Source organism: Ictidomys tridecemlineatus, chromosome 9 (genome assembly GCF_052094955.1).
Source record: "Ictidomys tridecemlineatus isolate mIctTri1 chromosome 9, mIctTri1.hap1, whole genome shotgun sequence".
NCBI lineage: Eukaryota > Metazoa > Chordata > Mammalia > Rodentia > Sciuridae > Ictidomys > Ictidomys tridecemlineatus.
This window is the reverse complement of record NC_135485.1, coordinates 71,514,704-71,540,147: the sequence shown is the minus strand read 5'-3', so window position 1 is coordinate 71,540,147 and position 25,444 is coordinate 71,514,704. Positions and strand designations below refer to the sequence as shown.

General features: G+C 40.2%; 1 long non-coding RNA gene across 1 annotated transcript; it reads left to right on the top strand.

The window, feature by feature from the left end:
* Positions 1-204: 204 nt before the first annotated feature.
* On the top strand, positions 205-11,485 carry LOC144366524 (uncharacterized). Its single transcript, XR_013425582.1, has 2 exons — positions 205-337; positions 11,352-11,485. It is a non-coding gene; the product is annotated as an uncharacterized LOC144366524 (long non-coding RNA).
* Positions 11,486-25,444: the final 13,959 nt, after the last annotated feature.

The following is a 25,444-nucleotide window of genomic DNA, read 5'->3' as shown; positions in this document are numbered from 1 at the left end:
TATTGGAAAGTTTTTTAATCCAAGATTTTCCAAGGATGACAAAAAGATTTACTGAGAAATGGAAACCCTCATTAAAATTAGAACTATATTTTCAGTCCGTGTTAAGTTAGGCACTAGTAAACATGTCTGTACATGTACTCATAATATCAGGAGTGGGATTTCTGACTCCACTTCTGTTCTGTCACCACAGGTTGCCTTAGGTGGTGTAGCTCAACAGGCAGAGTATGGGCTTCCGTGTCAGCTGCCTGGCTTCTGTTTCTGGTCTCATCACTGACTGTGTGGCCTTGGGTGACTACTTAATCTTCCTGTGCCTCAGTATCTCCATTTATTAAATGTTGTGAGTATTAAATGTTGTGAGGAAAATGCATGCAAGTACTTAGCCAGATGTTTGTTACAATGTCAGACTCCTTCTGAACAGAACATTGCCACATTGGGATTGTCATAGTTGGACAGCAAAGACAATGGAAATGTCACAGTCAACCCTTTGCCCTTTAAAACAGGCTCTTGAAGCCCATTACATAAATGACATTATTAAAATCTAGGTTTTCGATTGCAAAGGACCAACAGTTTTCTAATTTCCAGAATCTTCCCTTTAAACATCAGGAAAAAAAAGCTTGGAGGATTGAATATAAAGTTTTTATTTTTGTGAACCATGAAGCAGAAAGAATGACTTAGGGACATTTTTCTGGTGAACAGGGATTTGATAAGACCCTCAGCCAGGTGAAAGCACCAGAGAACAGAGAAGGGTGGCTGCAGACCTCAATGAGAAAACTACATTTACTAATTTCAGGAAAAAGAAGCCGGCTTTCTGTTCTGTTCAGGAGGCAGAGCTTCATCCTGCTCCCCTAATGGGACACCCGGGGGGCTTTCTATGAAGGGTTTGTGTTTTCAGGCAGAAATTGAGATGGTGTTTTCTTCCATTCCCTAGAGTTCTGAAAGCCCTAGTGCAGGGGGTGGGGAAGAAATTCCTTCATGCCCTAATAAAGAATGTGGGATTGTAAAGAAGGTTGGTAAGAGGAGCAGTCACAGGAGGCCTGGGGTTGAGACAAGGAGCAATATGTAGACATCAAGACCACACTAGGGGCTTGGCATCAGCAGGAATGCGGTCACTGTGCAAAGTGGTGCTACTTGGTCAGAGGTGGGTATCAGGAACCAAGGTGGCCATAAAAGCCTTATGGAAGAGGGGAGAGTCCATGGGAACCCTAGGAGAGTCTTTTAAAATATACTCCCCTGCCCTGGCACCTCTGTTGGGATGCTCTGTTAGCAAATTCTTTCTCTCCAAAGCTTTCCCAGGGAGGAGCAGGGCAACTTGCAAGCACACAAAAAGAGTTTATATGTTTCAATGTCAGAGAGTTGGCAAAAAGAGTTACCTGAATTTTGTATCTCTATTAGATAAATACGTATTCCCGAAAAGATGTTTTCAAGCATGTGTGCCTGAGTTACCTGGAGAAATCTGGATTGCATTTTAAAAGGCAGCTCAGATGGGGCTTGGGGGCATTGTGCAGCGATAGAGCTTGTGCTTAGCATGAAGGAGGCCTGGGGTTCAATCCCTAGCTCCAAAACCAAACCAAACAAAAAATCCAAAAGGAGTCTCAGAGAACAAGTTGAATGCACAGAGGAGGCATTCAGAAAGTTATGTTTCTCTATGTCTAAATCTTAATGGATAACTTCAAATCTGCTGAAAAAAAAGGAACTGCTAGCACCATCCAACACACACGTCTCAGATATCCATCCTAAATCATGAATATGGGATGGGATGGGATGGGAAGGGAAGGGAAGGAAAGGGGAGGGAAGAGGGGAGGGGAGGGGGTAGAGGGGTCCTCTCCCAGGACACTACTCTTTCATCTGCATTGTCTCTGCCCTTCAGTTTGTCTCCTTATTCTCGTTGTATTGTGGCCCTGGCAGTGTAAGACTGAGCAATGACTTTCCATTCCAAAAAAAAATGGACTTTCTCAATTTCTAGTCCCACTTTTGCAAATACTTGATGTTTCCTGGCTGCATGCTGTTTGTATTTGCAATTGTATTCTCCCTCCTTCTTCTTTGGCTATGGGGATGATTTATGTGGCTTTTCTAGCTTCTGTGGCTCTCTTTTTTAATGTGGGCACCCCTAGTCCTACACCTCCAGTGGCACAATCAGCATTTGAGATGATGATCAGGAAGGTCATAGGATGAGACACTTGGTGCTTGGAAGTGAGCTGAAAGTGATTCCTCATTGCAAAGCAAGATAGCATTTTCTTTTTTTTTTTCCATTTAATGTTCCCTTGACAACAGTGGCTAGAAGATATCCTCTAAGCATTTTCCATTCCATATCATGTGGGCAGCAAGAGTTCTGTGTGCCTCCAACTAAAGATCTAATATGGAAACAATGTTACTTCTCAATAATGATACTTTTATGAAGATTGAGAAAGCTGTTTTTGTGTTATTTCTCCTTTAAGTCAAATTAAATATTATTATACAGCCAAAAAATCTATTACTTGGTACTGTATTCCATTTTCAATTAGTTTTGAGTGGATTGGGAAGGTATGGGCTATAAGTCACCGAAGAAGTTAATTTTCCTTGTTGAGGAAAGATAATCACCAAAGAACCAAGCTTAAGCTTCACACACCAATTTTGATCACCTTTCTACAAGCAGTTAGGATGTTATTTTCTGAGCTGCAGAGCAATTAATGACTAGAACTGCAGGAAGTATTTAATTGAGTATTGATTTAAGGCCAAGCTGTTTTTTGGTTGAAGCATTGCATTATAATTAATAGACCTTAACTGGACTTTAATTTTTCTATACTCTGCCTGATTCTCAAGTATTATAACAGAAACCCTCAAACAATTCATAGAGGGAGCCTTTGGCTTTTCCAATTTACTTTTTAAGGTTTTGAGTGAATTCTTACCATAGCCAGTGAACTTCTGGTTTTTGATGGTCACTTCAAAGTCTGCTGCATTGTGAATACAATTAAGATTAAGTTTCCCCATTGACATATTGACTAGTAGTTAATAAATTCATTCACAAAAACTGAATACAGGGTAATATTAGTGGCATGATTTACTGAGGAGGACCGTGTCTTACACCTCCCTGGAGTTCAGTAGGGGAAAAGAAAAAAAGATTCTCATTTGTTTGGGATGGTATAGCTGAATATTTACTTGAATGGCAGAGATTGGGGAAAACTTCCTTTCAAAGACCCATCCATAATAACATCCAGTGACTGATTAGTCTCCACAGAATGACAGAGATATATGAGTTTGTAATTCTTAAAATAGCCATCTGGCCACTGTCTGATTTGCTAGACTACCTAAACTCCAGCCTTGCTGTGTTTAAGATGACTGAAATTTTTATCAGCTTGGAGGATTCAATTAAATATGTCTCCAAAGCATAGCACCATTGAGGTCTGCAGGGATTCAAAGATGAACAAAACATAGTTGTAAGAAACCTCCTCCATGCATGCTTCAGCCTATTTTAAACAAAACAATTGCTGAAATGACTAAGCCACAAGGCAATATGTAATAATGCTATGATAAATAATGACTTGCTAATTAAATTTGTTTACAAAAGTTGCTAAAATTATCAACCATCTCATTTTTATCATCCTACTTACAAGTCTTTACCTTTTCTCCAGCTGCTATTGTAGCTAAATCCCCTTAATTTCGAGTCTTATCAATGCTGTCCAACAGTTGCTCCAAAAGATTCCATGGAGTAAAAGTTTCAGGCTCTTCAATCTCATCTTGCTATTTTAACATAGGAGACTAGCTGTTTGTTTCTGCTGTGGTGTGGTTTGGGAATTTCTTGTAATCTCAGCAGCAATTTCAAGTCTGGCAACTGGTACACCCTTTCTGAGATGCGGAATAGTCTTTGTGTCAGCTCCTGGGAGAGCTAGCACGTTGGGGAAAAAGCAACAGAGCCTTGCAGGAAGGCTTATACTGGCTGAATTTAAAACACTTCAATGGATTCAAGACTCCAGTACATTTTAACGATTGTGGAGCCCGCAGCATAATTGGTTGAATCTCTTAGGAAGTAGATGTTCAGGATTAACTATGCAGTGTTTAGATATGAGTCACTGGGTGACCATTAATTTACTCTGCTTCTCCAAAAGCAGGTGGTAGAAAGAAAAATGAGGAGGTAGATTGCAGATTTATTTCCATTTCAGGTGAACCAAGTCGCCTGCTGGTAAAACAGTGTAGCATGCTTCTAACTGTATTCATTTCGATCACTGATCAGTAAATTTTTGGAAGTAGAACTGGTTGAAAATACATATGTAACCATAAAAGAAGAATATCCCTTACCTCTTTATGAATGTATTGCATATATTTTATATTAAGCAAGTCTACATGGTATTTAACAGTCACGGAATTGTCAGTTTGCTTAGAGAATTGCACTTTTCCTTCTTTACATGTCACAAGAATTTTCTTGGACTTTATTGGAAACATGAGAACCCAAGCCCATTTTGGGGCATGTTTATTTGTTTGTGTGACCCAGTTTGGTTCTCTGCTAATGTTACAAAAAAATTAATTTTGTCAGATATTAATTATCAACACCTCATTTGCCATAGAGCTGTGCCTTTTCTTTTCGTGTCAAAATCTTTTCACTATAAACACAAAGAACTACTGAAAATTTATCTGTATTAGAGTTTCTGAGAATTTAAACTCTGGACTTCTTCCACTCTTACTGAGTGAGGGATTAAGAGGCACGTTCTGGGCTAATGAGACCTGGCTTCCTGTGGGAACTGATGTTCTTTCGAGGGTGGGCACCAGAGCCTGAAAGTGTTTGTGGATTAAATAGCTGCCACTCAGGATACAACCAGGACAAATTGGGTAAAAGGCAGGAGTGGGTTCCATCAATGAATAAATGAATGGGTCAATGAATGACAAAATGAAAAATAGCTAGTGCTATTACTGACCACCCATAATTGAAGTTACATTTTCTGTTACCACTGGTAGCATTTCAGTTTTCAAAGCAGATTGGGTAAGTGTGATCAAGGAGATACATGTACATAAGAAAAATAGTGGACATCCTGGATGCAGACACCAAACTTCCCTCTTAACCTGACTGGGATTCTGTAGTGATTGAAGCATCGGAAGACTTTCTCTTTCTTTCTCTCTCTCTTTCTTTCTTTCCTTTATTTCTATATTTTCTTCTTTTCTTTTTGCCAAGTAACTGCAGAAAAGCAGCTTAAGCCCACTCTATTTATAATATATGCAAAAATATATCAGAAAGTTTTTTGACAAATTTGAAGAATTCTCTAAGTATCAATAATAATTATTATCATTATTGTTATTGTTTATTCCTCCTGTGCAATCTTGGATGTTTTGTCTATTTTCTTTTGTAGGCCTCAGAGTTTACCTCTCTACCCGTGATGATCCCTGGCATTTCCATGCACTCTTTGTGTTACTCTGATAGCCACTCTGATCTCATCCACGTTTGGCTCTCTGGTGTCCTGACCCTGAGGTCACTCTCTCTTCCTTTTTGTGGTCCTTGTCATTCCTTCTCTCTGAAATTTCCAGCTGAGGTAAAGAAAGTTGTTATCTCCACTAGACTCTGGACTTTCTCAGTTTCTGAGAACAACAAATTATTAGAATTTTCCTTTTTATTATAGATGTCCTTGCAAGATACCCTAAGGAATTATCTGGAAAAACCTTAGAAGATTGCACTCACAAATGTCTTCATTCCCCTGGCAATTGCACAGTGCTGCAGACATGAACCACTATCTTCTACTTCAGATAGGTTTGCTGAGTACCCAACCCTACCTTAAGATGTCACGAGTATCTTCAATCTCTTACTAGAAACTAATAAGTTTGATACTATAAACACAAACTATGCTTCAAAAGATCTCTTTACAATTTCTCTAATATTTCTATTTTCTTCTAAGAAGAGATGCGGGCAGGCTAAATTCAAGGACAGATTATTAGTTATAACAGAGCTATGCAAATGAAGAAGTCTCAGAGCCTGGAAGTTTGAAATCTAAACTGACCAGTGCCCCTCTACTATGCCACAAACAGGTATAGTAATGGAAATGGAATCAACTTCAATACATAAGGACACATTTTATATGAGTTTGCTCCTTTGAACCCTTTCTCCCTCGCCCTTGACATTAGAAATGGTTTAGGAGAACATTACATTATAAAGAAATTATTCTGAATTTCCTTTAAACATGTACTTAGTTTTTCTATGGAAGACTTGTCCTTTTCACTATTTGTGAGTTGTGAGTCATTTTAAGAGGCTGAATATAAGTCTAGTTACTGACCAAAGGGGAAATATTGCTTATTTTTTTAAAGAATAAAAATTCAGTGGAGTGCATTAAGAGCACAATTCATTATTGTTATGAGAGATTTTAGGGAAAAATTGCCACCATTCAGCAGAATTGATATGAGCATCATTATGGGGAACAGACTATATAAGAGTCTGAAATTCATAGAGAGGCAGAAATGATAAAAAAAAAAGTAAAGGCATGCATGCTCTAAAAATCCAATATTTCTTGTTCTTAAAAAGGATATGAGAATATGAAATAAAGTGATGACTTTGAAAGCAGATGTACAACACTGTGTGTGCCATTCTATTGGTATAAATCACAAAAATGCTCCACAATGTAAATGTTTAGGATACTTTTATTGAATTACTGCAAGAATAATAACATGAGATGAAAGAAATGCATCCATATATATGCTAATTAAAACTCAGAAACACACTGTAACTATTGCACAAACCATAAAATATTCACTTGGTGTTTGTTGAGAATCCAGAGAGGTTCTGCAGTAGCTTTATAGGTGTAATTTGGCTGGAAAAGTGCTATGCGTGAAGCAGATTGTTAAAAGCTCCTTTACTGTTACTCACTGTTTAACACAAGGTGCTCCAGTGTGATGAAAGGGAAGGACAACTAGGACTTAAAATGCTGTTTTAAATCACTTTTATGAGTCTAAAGAAGGATATTGACCCCCCTCTCCAAAATAGCATCTTTGCTTTGCAAATCACTTTGATGAGTATTGCCATTGATCAAAGAGATGTAGCTAAATAGTTGGAATGGTTAGCTATAAGTCTGGTAGTCCCCAACTTTTTTTTTAATCTGCACATTAAATTGAGAATATAAGACTATCAAGGGACCCATATCTCACTTCTGAAGTGGCCCCCAGAGTGCCCTGCCACGTTGTCATTTTTCCTTGTACATCTATGCATGGTGCTGTGTAACTGAACCTGACTGAGAATTGTCATGTCTGTTATCAAATGCTAGGGTTAATTGAAACAATCAAATGACAAAACATACTGTATATTTCCTCACTCATTTACTCTCCCCTTAGAATGTCAAATTTGTTTTATTTCTCCTTTAGGATGTCAATATTTGTAGACTTTCAGTCAGAGTCCTGTTGCATAATAAATCCATGGACTTTAGAGTTTCCAAGTAGCATGTCTAAATTACTTTGTTCCTGTAACGTTGTAAATAATAAATAAATAAATAAATAAATAAATAAATAAATAAATAAAAATAGCTTCTTAATGTCTTCAGTTTCCAGGCTAATCACACAGCCTCTCTTACTCCCAAGTTGGTGAGGAGATGTGGAAATGGGTCAAAGCACCATGTTCACAAACGATATTTCATCTCTGTACCGACTGGCAACTTTCTTACATTCCTGTAGAGATCAAGACAGTCTTAGTTTAGTGCTAAGGACCCTATGGGCCAAGTATTTCAACTCAATTTCCTCACTACTGCAAAATCCTAACCCTAGTGAGATTACTAGCATGGACATAAGACTGCCCGGATATTGTCAAAGCCCTTGCTTAACAAGCTAACACTCTGGCTAACAGTAATTCTGAGGGAGTATTCATACATAGGTACTTTATGTTAAAGAATAGAGCACCTTGTGCCCTGTAAATTTGCTATTAGGTCCTATCAAGAGTGGAAAAGTCATATAATTCAGCTCTTTTTTTCTGAAAGAACCCAGGTTTGAAAGAACTCAAGCTGGTAAGGAATATATTTGGAGTCCACATGTGAGCGTTCTTGACTCTTCCCTTCAGATTGTATGTAGTTGGCATAGAGAGTATTTGAGGTGGTGCTCTAAGCCTCTCCTTGGACTCCTTCCTGGTTCCCTTGTAATCTCTCCCTCCTGAGGTGCCCATATTATCCTGCCCTTTCCCTTTATAATTAGACCCCCCTGCTCACTGGTTGTTGTCTTCTCTGAAATAGGCATCAGCAAGCCCACTTTGTTCTGAATGTTCCTTCCATCAGAGTGGAATTTAATGTTAACTGTGGTGGTTTTGCAGTGTGTTAATTTGCTGAGGGTAAACTAAATTCCTAAGCTGTTCTTTCTGGTGAGCTCCAGAGAGATTTTTGAGGGGGTTTGGAGGCTAGAAGCAAAGCAGCAGCCTTTTTGTGGCTCACACAGGGTCCTGGCTGCTGTGTCATCTTGTCCTGGAGCAGTTGGTGGGGCCAGCTCCTTCTTCAGCTTCCCTGACTCCTGGGCCAAATGCAAAAGCTTAGCTCCACAAGGAAGGGCCCTGGCAGGACAACCTTCTTACCAAGGCTCCACAGGCGGAAAGAACTGACAAGACTTCCAATTTGTTCTTGTGGGATTCAGCTTTTGCTTATGAGATCCAACTTATTCTTTCTCTCTACCACCTTATGTCCATATTTTCTTCCCAACTGCCTGCATTGTAGACTTGAAGTTCCAGAATCAAATGCAAAGTCCAATAGCTTAATCTCCCCAAATTTCATAAGTTCAAATCTCTGCAGTAAATTGCTCAGTGCTTCTCCATAGCTATACGCCTGGTGGTCCTGCCTCTCTAATAAAACTCTGATACAAATTTGGTACCAGAAACGGTTATAGAAGAACAGAATCTGAAGGATGTCTAATCTGAATTGGTTCTGAGTAATGCCAGTCTTAAAAATCAGGATCAGATCCTTGTTCCTCTTGTTGAAGATTAAACACCCAAGAAACTCCAGGACCAGCACATAGAAAGCAAGAGAGAGATAAAGATAGACTTGTTGAGAAAAAAAGGGGACCCAGAGCTAGATACCCATGGGAGCCATTGTATCTTGTCCCTTTATAGATCTCAGCTTTCCTTTCCTCCCCGCACCTGCACCTTCTCTTCCTAGTCTGCCCCAAAGGCAGGAAAAGAGCAGCCCAGGGGGTACTCATTAGCAACCACTTGTGTTGGGAGGAGAGATTCCCTGGAGGTGTTAGCATCCCATTTCCTTTTCTTTGATAATTAGCCTCCAACTTTCTGACCCTGTCATTCACTCTTACCTTGACTACCTATCCTTTACCCCTGGTTTCATGAGTTTTTCTGGAATTATTATTATTATTATTTTTATCTGATTAGATGTGTCATTAATGATCCTGTTTCCAGTGGTTAATAGGAATAGGTTATGTCGTGCAGTGGGGAAAGGATCACATAAATTATCATCTTTAGATACTTGTAATCATGTACCTATGGAAGGTAAGATTCTAGGTAACCAAGTGTTTGCCATTATAAAAACTCATGCTGAAAATATAACAGCAGCATTCATTGGTTGCTTAAAACTGCGCTGGGGAATTTGGAGAATATAAGAGTACATCTTTAGATACCCACCTCAAGTAAACACAAGGGATGTGAAAGCCTATATGGTTTCACTTGTACTGTAGTTACAGAGATGAGATTTCTTAAAATGCAAACCCCAGTTGAGGGCAGCTGAATTATAGTATGGATGATTTCCTAACCTCAAGGGGTTCTTTTGTTAAAGTTAAGACATTGAATGAGAGGGAATGGGATTGTAAAGATTGGGGTGGGGCATATGAACAGATTTTGATGATTCTGGGAACCTTGCACCCCTAACTACACCAGGTCTCATTGTCCCTTGATTATTTTCTTTCTCTGAGGAAATTGTAGAGGCCTCCTCTGGGTTGATTGACTAGCCAGACACTGCTGTCCCTTCTCACAAGGTACCTCCACAAACTTTCCTTGCTTGTAGACCTATAATCAAACTCAACCCCAGCAAACCCCAGAGGGCATGGTAAGTGTGACTTGTGAGGAGGTATAATAGAGACCAAAGGAATTGCATGATCTCTCCAATTCATAGTGACAGAGCAAACACATAATTCTAGAGAAATTTGGAACCAATTCAAAGGAATTTTAGGGTGTGGAATCAAGGTGGAATGAATATAAAATCGGATTAGGATGAGTTTACTGAAGTGATCCTAGCAAGCAGAAGTTCCATATTCAGTGTCTTAGCTTGAAAGACTAGGCATTTCTCTGACTCTTGCTTTGTTGCAACGTGGACTCAAAGGCAGCCTATATCAAGCAACCCAGAAATGCCAGAACTTCCACTGCAGATTGAAGAGAAAGGAATCCAAAAGCTTATGAAGAATGGAGTGCTAGAATGGATTTATCACATCAGTTCTGTTTACCAGGAGACACTGTTTTCACGTGGCTCTGATCAATACACTCCTGAAGAGTTCTGTGATGGCTCTTCTCTGCAGGTCAGAAATTGCTGTCATCAAATCGAGATCCCTAACAGTAATGAGGATGATGAGGTCCCATGGGGGCAAGGGACAATAGGAGGCACTTAATGGACAAAGACAAAGTGGACATACTTATCAAGAGAGCAGAGCAACACTCCTCCACTAGGCTTTCCCACTTGTCCGTTCCGTATCTTCCCCTGGACATCTCCTTGGTACTAGACACCTTTCCTATGTGCACAAAATGAGATGGCTCAGCTTTCTTTATCCTCCTCCTTCCTTTCCTCTCTATGGTAATGGTATCCCATTTCCCCAGGATCCCTGGTTCAGATGACATCCAGCTCCTCTACCCGCTTTTCTACGTTCAGTCAACCCACTTGCTACAACCACCTAAGTGATTCTCATATTTGTCTTCTTTCATAGTCTAATACTGTTTTTCCTTTCATCTTGACAAATAGTTTCTTCCCTCTGCTCACCACCTCCAGGTCTATGCCAGCTCTAAATGATCTCATGCACCATTTCAGCCACTCTTCCCTGAACTGTAACCTAATTATAACCTTAACCTGCACAATAGCTTTTGCTTGCCATACAATAAAATCTAAACTCACTGGAAATGACATGTGAGACCACCCATGGTCTCCAGATGTGTACATACAAAGACCCCAAAATTAATACTGAAAGATGATTTTCCCATGAAATGTCATTATACCTCCATATTTGTCTGCACAGATTCCTACATCTCCTTTCTTTGTCTACAAAAACATTCAAAGACCAGTTCAGATATCCTTTACTTGATGAAAGGACCCCAATTCTTTGGGCCATTAGCCATCTCATTTTCCCCCACTTCCGCACCATGTACACACACTGGTCTTGGCATCCCCTGAGTCATTCTTGATATTTGGCCGTTTATTAACATTGTTTTTGTGTTTTCCTAACAGATTTCAAGCTCCTTCAGAGGAATCATATCCTGTTCAACTTCATAGCCTGAAGACTACCTAACACAATCCTATTCTAAGAGAAGATGCCTAATAAATATCTGTTGTAATCAATTAAAAGGATTAACTGAAGCTTGTAGTGTAACTCCCAAGTTGTTACATCATGCAATGATAATCCCTGGACACAATAATAAGGGTGAAAACAATTGCTATCATTTACTAAGCATCTATTATATGCCAAGGATATTGCATACATTTTCCAGTTTGCAACAATCCTATGGGATTTATTTGCCACATTCACATTTTACATTTGAGGAAACTGATGCTTAATAACTTTCAAAGCTGACAGATGGGAAACAAAAGAGACAGAATCAGGACTTTCTTGTTCCAGAATATGATTCTAACTACCAGGCATTAACCATGATGGACAACACAGATATGTTTTCATGGTGTTAGTCAGCTTCCCATTACTGTAACAAATACCTGAGATTGTCAATTTATAAAGAGAAAATGTTCCCCTGGGTTCATGGTTTCAGAACTTTCAGTCTCTGATCAGGCAGGCCCATTTCTTTAGGTCTTTCATGGGGGTGTTGGTTGGTAGTGATGGGGAGCGTGTGGCAGAGTACAACTTCTTATCTCCTGTTAGGAAGAAAATAGAGTGAGGGGGAGATCAGGGTCCTGCTATCACTTCAAGGGCACCCCCAATAACCTCCAGATGTCCCAACGGGTCCCAGCTCTTAAAGGTTCGAACACTACGCCATAGGTCTTAATGCATGGGATTTGGGGAGATATTCAAGATCCAAACTATAACACAGAGTTACTCTGAATAATGCCTCCAGTTTTCCTGAAGAGATCGTTATTTTTAACCAAGGTGTGTACATCTTCTTGCACAACCTCCCCCTTGAGAACATCAGAGCAGGTGGTATAAACCATAGCTCGGCACCAGGCTGTGACCTGAAAGGAGGACAGAATCTCAAACACAGAATGAGAATCAGGATCACCAAAGACAGGAGCAGATCCAGGGGACAGGACTCGAATCCAGTGGACAAGGGGAGCTGGGAACTGTCCTTGGAACAGACAGGAGAATTTGGAGGGACAGGCCAGACATCCACTTAGGAAGAAAACAAAACAAAACAAAACAAAAAAAACAGTTTACTTGCAAGGGATCTAGGACACATGAAGAGGATTGGGCAAGAAGTCAAGCTCAAGCCACTGCAAGGCCAGAGCTCCAGATATGCTGGGATTTCTGGGAAGGTAGGACACAGTCATGAATATTATCTGACGGGACTTTTAGGTAGAAATAAATGGAAAGTCTGACTGAAAGAGGAGGATGGGAGGATGGGGTCCTTCAGAAACTTCTGATAATGTGTTTTTATATCCCCCAGAAGGACATAGCACCAAGTGCACAGTAAAGTGTCCATAAGCTGGTTGGTTACCTGACAGGTGGAGGTTGGTTTATCTTCCTCTTGTGAACAAAAAGTAAGTCATATCAAGTCACAGGGCCCATACTCAAGCTAGCTCAGCAAATCAAAAGGCTCCTTCAAAGGACAATTCCTTCTCATGGTGCAGAGTTGAGCCCCCACAGGAGTGAGTGACTGGAAATGCCATACCTCTCCATTAGGGAATAATCCAAGAGTCCCTGCCCATCTCAGAGCCCCACGAGTATTCCCGAAGATGTGATCACTTCAAGCAGCATTCGGGAAGCTAGCAGAAAAACGGTCCAAACTAGACCCTTCCAGAAAGACTCCCTCCATCATACTTCCAAAACATAGCTTTCCCAGAAAAGAAAATGCACCACACATCATCATGAAATTTCCCACAAAAGTCCAAGTTATCTCTCTTACGAGTGTCAAAATTCAGAGCCAATCGCTCACTCCATCAGGACCCTTTCAGACATCTGAAATTCCCAAATAAATTACACCAGGCAAACCAGATAAACTCTGCCCTCAGAGACCGCAGGACAGAGGCCTTTATCTTCACAGTTTTCCCCATGCTCTTTGTTCTCAGATACCCCCAACTGAATCCGTGTCTTCTATTTCACATGAAATCAGTGACCAGTCATGAGAGCAAAGCCAATTTTTCATTGTTTGTGAAACACCTGATATTTACTTTATGATATAGAAGACCTGAAACCTGACATGACCCCCTGCACAAGTCACTCTGTAACAATGCCACCATTAGAACTTTCCATTGGTCTTAGGTAGATTTTCCTTTTCTGCTAAAAAGGAATAAAAAGCAGAAACACAGAAACAAAATACATATATATATATTTTACCTTAGATCATCTCATTCCTCTGCTTGTCATGGACAATGTGATCAAATCACTATATCCCTTAATAGGAATTGCGCTTTACGGAAACTTGGGTTATATGCACATAAAATAGCACTAGCATCCAAGTCTCAGTCACAAAAGAAGGTCACACCGTCACTAAAAGTAGAATTCAGTACCAACCCTGAGGCTACAAAGAATGTGTTATAAGCTTTGCCATCAACTAAAGTCACAATGCTCACTTTGCACACTAGTTTCTATGAATCTACTGAATGCTGAGAAGTATTAAAAGTACATATATAAGGGAAGAATCTCACTAAAGTCTAAAACATATGTGAAAATTTATTTTCCCTTCATCCTCACAGAATGGAAAGGAAAAACAGAAGTGTTAATATAACCTAAGTGTCCTGTGGAATGAATACAAGTGTCCTCTGGTTGGCTACAAACATCCTTTAATATGAAGGAGCCGTTTGCCTCTCAGGCTGTATGAGGAACAACATGAGTCTCTTGCATTTACTTATGCAAATGGAGGTCTCAAAAAATACGTGTTTGGTGGTCCTAACTCTTAGAATATCATTTCTCCTTGTTCTGCTTCAGCAAAAAATAGTTGACAACCTCTGAAACATGGAACATTTTTTTCTTAGAGGGAGCATCAGAAACAAACACAAATATCCATTGATAGGAAAATGAACATGTATGTAGAATAGATCCACAGTATGGAATAGAACGCACCAGTTTAAAATAGAAGATGGTTCTATATATGCTGACATAGAAAGAGCCTCAAGAGGTACTTGTCATACTATAGACAAGTTGTAGTTCATGTGGTCAATGTGGTACATTTTATAGAAAGTCCAAATCCTAGAACACCAACCACTATGAATGAGAAACTGTTCAGTGAGTTCTGGGACCGTGTGTAGCCATCAGTGAGGGCTGTGAAATTATTTGTGAGGTTTTATGATGGTACATACTTATGTATTTCTTGTACAAAAGCCCTCCACTCCTCTCAGCTCTCTACCTTCCCTCAGACAAAAGTCCTGGGGAATCACAGTCACTGTGTTTGGTCACAGGTGGTCACAGCTAGGCAGCCTCTCAAGATGGACAGCCCATCAGGCACTGTCAATGGGCCATGTGGCTGGTATGGAACATATGATATGTGTCTGTCTTGGGAGATTTCTCCTAGCAGATAGCTCTGGCTTTTAAAATGCTACTCTTAAGCTCAGAACCAAATGGCTCTTGATGATCTCTTTTTAACCCATTGCCCCCCAACTTTGACAGAATCAGTCCAGAGAGACTGTAACACATTCTACTATGGTGGTGCTCCCAGATATTCTGGACCCTTCTGCTCCCTAAAGTTGTCTCTGTTGATCCTCGGCCCTGGCATATCTTTCAGGGAATTAAATATTTTGGTAGATTTCCAAAGCACTTAAGAAAACACCGCAGCTTACAAAGTAGAATTAAAAACAAATGCAACAGCAAATACCTACCTCTTTCAAGTCCCTCTAGTTTACTAGGCTTCTCCACAATTATTGGTATTGACAATACCAATAATTCATAACAATTCCCCCATTAAACTAATCATGCCAATCACACCCATAAAATGTCGTGAGTCTAGAACTGCGCTAACAATACCGTGGTGGCAAAATTAATGATCTCCTGCAAATTCATCCAAAAACACCCCACAGTGCTTTGTGGCATTTAGATACCAAGAAGCTTTTGCCCTCTGCACGAGCAATTTACTGGCTGCTCCCAGAAAGCCTAACTGGCTGGGATAGGAAGTGTGTGCTTGAAACTGGAAAATTACAAATATGTGAACCAGCTCTTGAAATTCCCCTTTGCACTGGATTGCAGCCAGTATCCATGTCTTACACTTCCAGCCGTGCATGAAAGATGTTTGGGGATTTTTCTCATCCGAGACCCAAAGGACCTTTTCATGTTGACTTGCAGGGGACAGGCACAGAGAGAAAGCGTATCTTGTCACACATCAGACGTTTATGTCTTTTAGATCTATTAAAATGTGTCATAGGAGCTAAGCACATCTTTTATTTTATTGCATCCCATTAAGCAATAGGATAAAAAATTTGAGCCCCTCTTTAAAAAAAATTAAGGATTTAAATTGTAAAACTAAAACAGAAGGAGTCTTCCGAAAGCCTAAAATAGATCATTATTCAAACACAGGTAAATGCACGAAGTACTACTCAATATGATCACCCACCACGCATGATCTTATCAATATAAAAATCCTTTGTCAACTCTAAGGAGCTCTGAGGATGTAAGATATTATTTGCAAGGTTCTTATGACAGGTCTAACAAGGACTTTGACCTAAGCACATTCTATAGCGCTCAGTGCAGTGTTGGTTGGCCCTCATGATTTCTTTTTAATTATTACTCATTTCTATTACTATGAATAATTAGTGTAACAGCTGCTCATGAGCCAATGCTGATCTTTGATATGGTTTACCAGGAAGAACTTCCAAGTGCTCAGCCTCTTTCCTCTCCCCTCCCTTGAATACTGGAGCAACATGGATGACTAACGCAGAAACATGTGTGTGTGCTAACTAGCATGTGCACACATTAAGGAACTCACATCTCAACAATGGTAAGAAGCAGCAAAACTGAGTGTCAGCATGAACTTCCAATCAGGATATCCCACCTGGAAGCAAGCCAGCTTCCACCCCTTTGAATAAAGCAAGAAAGACGTGACCTTTCTTGTAAGTGAATGAACAATGCTACTGGCAGGGCCACTGTGCAGGCCTCTGCCTTGAATGTGACTCGAAGTCATTTGGTAACAAGTGAATTCCTGAAAAAGACCTTGGTTCAGCGATAAATCCTGGATATTCAGAACAGCAGAATCAACTGCCCAGTCTTTCTTCTCTAGAAAACCCATCTTTTGATATTTTCTTTAGCCTCAATGATTATACTCAAGAATAGTGAGGAGCTGGGCAGTCTCACACGCTGCTAATGAGGGAAACAGGTGGGTGAGACCTTTGGGTATCTTGGTGTTATTTAATAACAAATGTTTCCAAAATGTTCTTAACCTGTAACCTACAAATCCTACTTCTAGGAATTTTATCCTAAGTAAGCATTTGAAATGTCCCCCCAAAATTAATTACCAGAACAATTTTTATAAAACAATTCATAGAAATAAAAAAGTATTGTGAGACACCTTGCACACCCGATGGTGATAGCTGGTGCACGCCTACAGTCGTAGTTATTATAACAAGAATTTTTTGGTCAGCTTTGTGTCACTGTGACAAGAATAACTTAGAAGGAGGACAGGTTTTATTTGGGGCTCCAAGGTTCAGAGATCTCAGTTCACAGATGGCTGACTGAGGTCAAGCAGCACATCATGGGGGAAGGGCCCAGCAGAGGAAATCTGCTCAGGTCATGGCAAGATTGGAAAGCACAGAGGGGTCAGGGGAGGGACCCCAGAGAAGATGCACCCTTCCAGGGCATGCCCTCAGTGACCCCCTCCTCCAGCTTCACCACCTTTGCCTACAGTTTCCACCCAGTCATAACTAGGATGACCAATTAGATTACACCTTTCACAATCCAATCACTCTACCGCCAAATACCCCTGCATTAGCCAAGGGCTTGGGGGGACACCTTATATCCACACCATAACAATGAGTGTCCCTATTAAGAGGAACAAAAGACAAAGTGTTTGCATCTTTGCGAATTTATATTTGTGTGCATCGGACTTGTGTAGGAGAGAAGACAGACACAGACACACACACATTGAAAGCCTTTACCCAAAAACTTCAGCAGCAGTTTCTGAATGGTAGGACTGTAGGTGAGTTTCATTTCTTCTACTTACTTATCTGCATTTACTACATGAAAGTCTTCTATTTTAAATATTTTTAAAAATTACATTAAAAGTCTGCAACGCAGAGAGAGGGAGAGGCTGCTTGTTGATTTCATCTGATTGGGTTCTTGTCACTGGGGGCGATTTTTCTTTGTTTCTTGCTATTTTTTGTTTGTTTGTTTGTTGTTTTTTAGGTCAGACTAACATGTTTATATGAGTAGGCCAAAGGACTTTCTCCCAAGTAGATTTCCAGATTGTCCTGTTTTGCATTTCTTTCCCTGATGACCCGATTTAGTAGTACTCCCCTGCACCGGGAGAGGAAAACAACCTGAGGATGGAGAGTCAAAATAGCACAGATGCCGACTCAGCCTGAAGGACTGAGGCTGACCAGCGGACATCTGTGAGTGTAACTGAGGGTCCAGAATGACTGGCAGCTACCACACGTCCCTCAGTTTCCACCATGGTGCTTCATCGTGCCATTCCTTAGGTACGTCCTTACTTAGCCACTCTCTTGAGGGCATGGGGTGGTTCAGAAACACACACACATACACACACACACACACACACATACACACACACACACACACACACACACACACATACACACTTCAGTCAGCTCATCGCTTTCCAAACAAGCACAGCACAGCAGCTGACAATGAGCAGACATCTCCAGTCACCCTCACCCCATGCTACTGCTGAGGAAGATGGGTTGTTCGTAGAACATCGGTGCTCACCCAAACGGAGCTATTCCAACCTGCCTACCCCTTTTGCATCATTTTTTCCCTTTTAGGTCATTTCCAAAAAAAAGGAAGATTAAAATATATGTTTTAAATCACCTGTGGCAGTGTCTTAAGTTATGTCATTTCTTAAAGAAGAAGGAGGAGGAGGAGGAAGAGAGGGTAGAAGAAGAAAGATAGGAAAAGGGGAAAATAAGAAAATGGAGAGAAGAGAAGAAGAAGAAAGGGGAGGGGAAAAGAACATCAGTAATTCTCTTGCTTGTTTGGGGTTGTTGTTGTTGTTGTTGTTTTTGGTTTGTTGTGTTTGTCTATCAATTTTTCCTACTGAAGATCCCCTGTGGAGACCACTTGGTACAAGGCATGCTATCATGCAATTCTGCAGCTTTGGGGGAAAGCTGTATAGACACTGATTAAGTAAATAAATGTTGCCTTTCTGGGTTATTTTTTATCAGAAACACGTTCCCAGGTTGAAGCCTGACCTAAGAATCTCCTCTATAAAAATTTAGCAAGCCTATCCTTGTATTTTTAAAACTAAGTGCACGGTGAGACAAGAGAAGCTATTCTATAATTGATCAAGAGTGAAGAGAGAAACCTCTAGATGAAGTATAATTCTTGCATTTTCCCATATCAGATTTTCCTGTCTGCTCAGATAACCACATGTCATGAGAATCAACCAACCATGTAACAATCGCTCATAGAAGTTGGATTCACAGGTTGATGATACCCTAAGCAACACCAGAGAGCATTCTCTGGAGAACATAGACAGTACTCTTCGGAGTATATACTTGGTTCTGGAAGAAGCAAAAGAATGGAGGGAAAACCTGAGGCAAACTTGAGACTCTCAACCCAGCCCCAGAGCCCCCTTACCCCTTGTTCTGACAGGGCTGCTAGACCCCAGTGGAGAGACTAGGTGCTGGAAGACCACCCTCACTAAAACAAATACAGTCCCCTCGGAATTCTCCCCAAACCACAGCAATTCAATGTCAAATGAAAAGCAAGTTAATTTCCGTTCAGGATATAAATGAACACCACTTTCAAATAGGAGTCACCAGATAATTAAGATATGTTAAGGACATTCACCATTTAGCTCTAACCTTTTAAAATTGATGTCATGGTGGCCAAGTGCCATCTGGCCACTTTCAGCTACAGAATAGTGACCAGGAAGGATCTTGATCATCTTGCCTTTGGGATGCTCACAATATCCCATGAATTCGTGAGGATCAGAGGACAGCTATTTTTTCCCCTATTGGGTAGCACGCCAGAGTTTCTGTCAAATAATTCATAAAAATAAATAGGAGCTAAAGGAAAAGGCGTGTGTAGTTTCCCTAACATTAATCTAGAGAAATAAGTGTGTATCTAGGTTAGTGGCCTTTTTCTTTGAAGTTTTGGGCTTCTTTCCTAGGTGAGAAACTGCTGGTCTAAAATGACTCATAATTGGGGATCATCAGTCTGCTTTCACTAAAGAGGTACGGGTTGGGTTGGGTTTGCTGGTTGGCATGTTTGTATTTTTAGTTTAATTTAGTAAGTAGACTCAGTGTGCTTCTTCAGTGCACCTGGTGAGAAGCCAGCTTCCATCTGTCTGTAAATAAAAATGGAAAAAGGGGGTCTACATGATATTGAGGGAGACCAGTGGAGCAAACTCTGCATTTCCTGAATATTTCTTTAAAAGATGGACAGATCTCAGGAACATTGTGTTCCAGGTGACATATATCTCTTCCCTGTAAATGAGCCAACTGGTCTCAACAGCCTCTTGCTCTTGTAGACCAGGGTGGCAATAGGTGACGAGGACATGCATGAACAGAGGTCATTGTGAGTTTAAAGTATGCTGCCCTGGACTGATGGCCCAGTCACAGCTAGTCTGGGTTTGAGACCTTTGGGTAACAGCTGCTCTCTCCAGGACTGCAAGAAGCTGCTCCCCACATGCCCCCACAGGCTGCATTGGTCTGATTGGTGCACGTTTTCTTCACTGTAAGAACGCTTTAGCCTATTGTCATTTGCCCCTGGAATTGCCTTCTGCCCTGTGCTGACCTTGTCAAATCACTAAGCCATTTTAAAGATCTGTCAGGCTTCAGGTGGCTCGGGTGACTTTAGGAGTTACCAAAAGCTGGGCGGGAGGGAGATGATGGTATTCTACTTACCTAAGGGTGATTGGAAGCACATGGGCTTGCAGGCAGAAAGTCATGGGTTCAAATCCCAGCTCTTTCCTTCAATTTGTATTAGTCAGATGATCAGCCTTTCAGAATTTCAACTTTCTAATTTATAAAAGTGGAGGGGAAAAAAACTCTCTCACATACTAGACGTGAGAATTAAACAAAATAGCATATGATCATTTGCTTACCAAGAAATAATTACTCAGCACCACCACATGCCACTCATCTTTTGTAATAATTTTATAACTGCTTAGTTAACTGGATTCTTTCCATATGGCAGGCACCAAGATAAATGTAATTTAACTTAATATTTAACACAACCTACTCCATTATTCCCATCTTACAACTGAAGAAACTAAGACACCCAGAGGTTAAGAAATCTGCCCACGGTTGAATAAGAAAGTCTCAACAATAAAACCCAGGTTTGACCAGTCACCTGGACTCTTACATTTTTATAAGGCTTCCTGGTGAAAAGAGCCTGGTAACTATGATTCATAAGTAAATCGTGTTTCCTCTGCAAAAGGGTCTGTTTCCTACTTTAAAATGTTAAAGCTCATGGACATTTACCCTATTGTTATTTGCCCCTGCAATATAGGAAAATCTTAATAGTAAAAGGAGGAAGAAGAATTTACAATTTGCTCCACTGGAAAGTATAATGAGCAACTGTGAGGTTTCAGCTCTCCCCGGGTGTCAAATACCAGTTGCCCTTCCATCATCATCATCATCATTATTATTGTTGTTGTTTTTATTTTGAACCCAGGGGCACTTAACCACTGAGCCACATCCCAGCCCTCTTTTCATTTTTTCATTTTGAGACAGGTTCTTGCTACATTCCTTAGGGCCTCGCTAAGATGCTGAGGCTAACTTTGAACTTGAGATCCTCCTGCCTCAGCCCCCAGAGTCACTGGAGTTACAGGTGAGCACCACCAGTTACCCTTCTTAAAAAGGACTTAGAAAGCTGCCATCTCATATATTCAGTTATCCCAGGAAGCGGAGTTTCCCCCACCCCCAGCCCCACCCAGACCCGCTATATCTGTGCTAGAGATGCCAGCCTTTGAGGATGGCTCAAATCCCTGCCTCCATCACAGAGTGGGAAGCCAGACTGCAGAACACTCTCCCTTGAAGGATCAAGGGAATCTGGTGTGTTATGCTGCCCTCTTGTGGTCACTTTAAATTCTTTTCCTAAAAGTGAAGCATGAAATTTTGATGTAGTCCTCAACTCAGGGGGCTAAGTTTGCATTCTCTGTACTATTTACATCAAGGTAAAACATGAACAAACACTAGCACACTAACTTTTAATTGATCTCTGAGTGATTTGATGATGTGTGAATTCTCAGGTGCATTAGAAAATGTCTTTTGATGGAAACTTGGATGACCCAAAGACAATTCTTTTCTCCAAAGCTTAGTGTGGAGCTTGATCATGCATCAACACAAAGGGAAGCTTATATGGAAAGGGGTGGGAGAGAATTGCAAGTTTTCTATTGTTATCTACTTTTTTATGAAAATGATAAAATAAGTTAATATTTTAAATTGAAAGAAAAGAGAGAGGAAGCATATGGGAGAAGTCAGGAATCATACTGAAAGATTTATTCCTCAGAGCTGGAGAAATACTCAAGATGGAGACCACAGCTGAGACTGAAGGAGAAAGGAAGAATGGAATAAAATAGTCATAAAACCATACTACATAGTGAGCTGATCAAAATATGTCTAGAAATTTTAAGCAAGTTAGTCACTGGGTAGCTTTAAAAAAAGTTAATTAAACTTTACCAACCTCCTCTTTCCAACTTATGTGCTTATTCATATCCACATCATCCTCAAGTTGTACTCTTGACATTAATACGAATTGTTTTCTAGAAATACAAAACACAATAAAAACAAATATTTTATGGACAGTTGTGTACTATGAAATAGTAAAAAAATATTTGAAAATTATCTTTTACTCTTTGGTTGGTCTCTGTTGTCAAAACTTACTCTTCTCTACCAGCACTTAGTTTGTAAACTCTTTTAGTTGGGGAACAAATTGCCTTTGGTATAGCAAAACTATTATAAGCAATATTTATTAAGGTATAGTATGTCTACATATTAATATGTAAATTATATAATTGTTATAGACTAAAGTCTATATTAATTATGTTAATATATTTCATTATAATGTATAGTATAATACCATATCAATTATTTATACAATGTATAAAGTAGGTATGAAGCATGCATACCCATATGTATACATATATTTTGTTTGTGTACTATATATTAAGGTATAATATAAAATTTTATTGGGTACATTTAGCATATAAAGAGTGCATAAGGAGACCTTGTTTCACTTTGTGGAAAAGTTAGCATGAATGTTTGGTGTTGATGAGTTTATTTAGTCATCTGGTTATTTACTTACCTGAATAGCAGACAGAGCATGTCACTAAAATTTATAATACTAATAAAAATAGTGTTTCTTTTGATAAGAGTAGAGAAGTCGATTTTGGACTTTTTATATTGGTTTCAAGTTTTCACTGCTCTGAATCCTCTCGGGGAAATGCACATACATTCATACCACACCAATTGCATTTCACTTTACAAGGCCAGAGTCTCTTTGAAGCCATCCATGTGTCCCAAGACAGCCATAGTCACCCTGTTCTGAATGCTTTCCACTGCTGTCCACTCAGCAGGCACCAGGTCCCTGGCACTGCTGCAAGGGGCTCACACAGGTCCACCTGGGCCAAGGACAAGAGTGGATCTCAATGACTGTCACACCATGGGGCAGTGTACCAAGCTGAGTACCTGCAGTGTGGTTCTTTGGACCGTGTGTTTGAACTTGGCTCAGCACTGTTTGGTGTGCACAGTCTTACGTCCTGATCCGTGTGCCCAGGAAATGACTGCATGCAGCTGCTACGATGGAGATCTTGTTGCAGACAATTCTGCTCCGGCAAGGAGGCCAGTTCATTGTTTAAGAAGAATGCCCCATACTCAGTAAATGGTTGAAGTCAGGATATCTTCCCAAAGATAACTTTACAATTTAAAATAGATGCAGCTCTTTCATAAAAAAATGTATTTAAACAGTTATTCCATCTCCTATGGGTTTGGTCATTTCTTCCCTCAAAAGACATAAGTATTTGGGGAAAAAAGAAAAAGAAGGCTGCTGAATTGACCAAATGGTTGGTCAATTTTTCTTGTTTTCCCCAAATAATTATCTTATGGAGTAACTGCCTAAACTGCCCAGACGTCACAGCATAAAATATCATTTCCCCTTTGAATCTTTGCAAACATCCAAAGGGTAATGCAGAGATCCACTGTGTTTTCTCCTGCAAGGAAAATGTAAATTCATGTTATGGGCCCATGTGTATCCTACATCTTAAAATATTTCCATCTGCCTCCAAAGTTTCCATAAGCGAATGCCCCAGAGTCTTTTCTGGATTAATAAGAGGATAAATGGAGAGTTTCAATGGAGCTGTTCCCAACCACATCTTCTCACCTCCCCCTGCCTGCCACCCCCCACACACCTAGTAAATGTTAGGTATCACTTTGCTCTGAATGAGCTTTCTCTACACATGTGAAAGACATTAACATTACATTTTCCATAACTTACTCTGACCACAAGAGACATTTGTTAACTAAGTGCCAGACTATCTCAGACACAGAAGCTGTTCTCCGAGGTTCACCAGGGCAGGGTTGTGTACTTGGAAGTCTGAGCCCCACCTCCAGCCCCCAAATCTTCCCATCTGATTCTAAAAACTGCTGCCATTTCATAAAAATCCCTGTAACAGTTTAAAGGTGTGAAAAGGATATAGTGGTCTCAAATTATCTGCAGGGAAACCCCATTGGATGTCTGAAATCACAGATACTAACACACCCTATAACATACTTTTTTTCCTGTGCATACATACCTCTGATAAAGTTTAATTTATAAATTAGGTATAGCAAGAGATTAACAATTAATAGTTATCATTTATTCATAATAAAATAGAACAATTTAATAATAAATGAAATAAAATTATGTAAATGCAAATGCAATCTCTCTCGCTCTGTAAAGAGGGACTGTACTCACTCTGTTTCTTGAGATACAATACCTCTTACAATGAGATGAAGTGAAGTGAATGATGGAATCATTCATTGCGATAGCTATACTTCAGGCCACTACATAAAAGTTAATTCAACACCAGTCCTGAGATCCCCTACAGTGGATCTGATAATCCAGATAGCTATCAAATGACCAAGGGAGGGTAGTACATACAACAAGGGTACACTGGACAAAGGTAGGGTTCGTGTCTCCAGTGAGACAGAGCAAGATGGCATGAGATTTTACCACACCAGCCAGAACAGTATACTATTTAGAACTTATGCAGTGTTTATTTCTAGAACTTTTGACTTCATATTTTCAGATTACAGTTGACCATGGATATCTGACTGGACCCATGGAAACTGAAGACACAGATCAAGGGGGACAATGTGTTTTCTCAGTCATGAGGCATGACTGCGTTTCTGAATGACAGTGGTTTTGTCTCTGACATGGTTCTTAAAGAATGAGTTCTCTTCCTTTATTCTGTTAAATTTGAGGGCAAAAGCAGCTCACAGGCTCTGTCTCCACTGGTATCAACAGCTGGGCCTGTTTTTCACACTCACTCTAATGGCAGGAACAGAACTGCCTCCTATAACCCCAAGCTCCCAAGGATAAAGCCACCTTCAAGGGGGTGGCCCCATCTCAGACACCTCTTTAGAAGTTCCTGAAAGTGTCAAACACACCATCTGAGACTCCTTTTTGTTTGTTTGTTGTTTTTAGAAATCCATGATAGTAGAGTGTATTTGGACACACATCAAACATACATGGAGCACAACCCATCCCAATTAGGAACCCATTCCAGTTAGGATTCCATTCTGTGGTGGAACCTAATGTGGAGTACATGTGGTCAGGTATTCAAATACGAACATAGGAAAGTAATATCCAATTCATTCTACTGTCTTTCCTATTCCAATCCCCCTCCCTTCCCTTCATTACCCTTTGACTAATCCAATGAACTTCTGTTCTTCCCCTCCCTCACCTCCCTTGTTGTGGATGAGCATGTACATATCAGAGAGAACATTCAGCCTTTGGTTTTTGGGGGACTGGCTTATATTATTTAGCATGATAGTCTCCAGTATCATCCATT